Below are 2,672 nucleotides of genomic sequence, written 5' to 3' on the forward strand. Positions count from 1 at the left end.
GCTCAGCTGTTCAAAAACACCAGCCGAGGGAAAATTGAGGCTTTTTACAGTCTCAGAAACCCCCAAGGGCGGCTCTACTCTGCTGGGCTGCTGCGAGCAGTCATCAAACCTGGGTCGGGGAGCTTGGTGTGGGTTTTCATGCATGTGTGCTTTCTAACTGTGCAGGAGCTGCATTGCAAAGTTATTTCCATTTTACAGAAGAGCAAACTGAGGTTAAGAGGGGTTCAGCAACATACCCAAGGTCCCACAGCTGAGAGACAGCAGAATCTGGGCTGGACCAGGTATGAGATTATACCTCGCCTGCCATGGACTTTGATGGAGATCCGGAACCTTGTGCTTTCAAAGGCGAGGCTTGTCAGTTTAGGATAAGGATTCTCAAACCACTAGGTGCATGTGTCAGAATCACTTAGGCGGTTCCACCTGGAGGCTCTGACTTAGGTCTGGGGGCAGGGGGAGGTAGTTCTGGGTGTACAGCAAGTTCCCAAGTGATGCTGCGGGTCCAGGAACCCCACATTGGAGACCACTGCTTAGGCTGAAGGTTGGGGGGCTCTGGTGTGGCAGGTGACTCTGTTGCTGTCACAGTTTCCTTTGGTGAGCCCCGAGGCTCCTGATTTCCCAGCATTCTTTTGGCCAGCAGCTATCAGCTCACCAGACAAAGGGATCATCAGAGATGTAAGCGGTTGCATCTGAGGAGCAGGGAGCAAGTGGACTGCCCAGCATTGCTGACCAGCCTCTGGCCATCTTCCTGGCACTGTGGACCAGTGTTGACAGAAGCCCCAGCCCTGGAGAACTGAGGCAGGAATGTGACCAGGCAGTAGTGTCTATCTGCACGTCCCCTCTCTCCATGTTAGAGTTGGGACTACACTCACTATTACCTTAGGTTCCCTCCTTCCAAGCCGAGATCTTAGAGCTGTTGCAGGGAGGGAGGGGGTAGGGCCACCAGCTGGGGCCACTAAACTCCTTGCCAGCAATCCTGTGGGAACTGCCCCTGTGGGTTTTCAAGGCTGTAAATCTTTCTGGGAGTAGAAAGCTTCATCTTTCTCCAGCAAGGTAGCTGGTGGTTTCAAACTGCCGCCTTCATAGCTGGCAGCCCCACTATATCCACTATAATCCACTATACTGCTAGGACTCCTTGTTGGGGAGAAAAGAGGCCCCAAATTCAAATATATTTATATAATTTTATTGGGGTCTCTTACAGCTATTATCACAATCCATACATCCATCCAGTGTGTCAAGCACATTTGTACATATCAGTGGTTCTCAACCTTCCTAATGCCGTGACCCTTTAATACGGTTCCTCATGTTGTGGAGACCCCCAACCATAGAGTTCTTTTCTTTTTTAAAAAAATCATTTTATTGAGGGGCTCATACAACTCTTATCACAATCCATACATACATCAATTGTGTAAAGTATACTTGTACATGCGTTGCCCTCATCATTCTCAAAACATTTGCTCTCCACTTAAGCCCTTGGCATCAGCTCCTCATTTTCCCCCTCCCTTCCCTCACCTCCCTCATGAACCCTTGATAATTTATAAATTATTATTTTGTCATATTATACTGTCCGACGTCTCCCTTCACCCACTTTTCTGTTGCCCGTCCCCCAGGGAGGAGGTTATATGTAGATCCCTGTAATCTGTTCCCCCTTTCCAACCCACCCTCCCTTTACCCTCCTGGTATCGCCGCAATCACCACTGGTCCTGAAGGATTCATCTGTTCTGGATTCCCTGCATTTCCAGTTCCTATCTGTACCAGTGTACATCTTCTGGTCTAGTCAGATTTGTAAGGTAGAATTGGGATCCTGAAAGTGTGGGAGTGGGGGGAGGAAGCATTTAGGAACTAGAGGAAAGTTGTATGTTTCATCGTTGCTACACTGCACCCTGACTGGCTCGTCTCCTCCTTGCGACCTTTCTATAAGGGAATGTCCAGTTGCCTACAGATGGGCTTTGGGTGCCCACTCCGCACTCCCCCTCACTCACAATGATGTGATTTTTTTGTTCTTTGATGCCTACCTGAGAGCATTCCGATATTCTCTGGCTAGAGTCTACAATCGATATTTTACTGGACTTGCTTTATCATTTATCTAGCCCTTTTTTAAAAATCGTTTTATTAGGGGCTCATACGACTGACTCTTATCACAATCCATACATACATCAATTGTGTCAGTCATACGACTGACTCTTATCACAATCCATACATACATCAATTGTACATTCATTGCCCCATAAAGTTATTTTCATTGCTACTTCCTAACTGTAATTTTGCTACTGATATGAATCATAGTGTAAATATCTGATATACAGGATGTATTTTCATTGTTACAAATTGAACATGATTAAAACATAGCGATTAAACACAAAGCAATATGTAATTATATATCGTGAAATATTTATTTCTAATTACAAATAAATGAAATTTTGTCTTCAAGTATGGTGTAGCATGGGTAACAGTCTTCACACTGGGTACTCATATGTGGGTGTATCTGCATGTGGGTGGACCCGCCTGGAGACGGATAGAGGAGCGCTGTCTTGGTTTCTAAGATCATCTGAAATATGTGTTTTCTGATGATCTTAGGCAACCCCTGTGAAAGGGTCGTTCAACCCCCAAAGGGGTCAAGACTCACAGATTGAGAACCGCTGATACATATGTTACCATCATCATTTTTGAAACAT

The sequence above is a fragment of the Echinops telfairi genome, unplaced genomic scaffold, assembly GCF_000313985.2.
Source record: "Echinops telfairi isolate 266 unplaced genomic scaffold, ASM31398v2 ScPeMD7_7475;HRSCAF=8513, whole genome shotgun sequence".
NCBI lineage: Eukaryota > Metazoa > Chordata > Mammalia > Afrosoricida > Tenrecidae > Echinops > Echinops telfairi.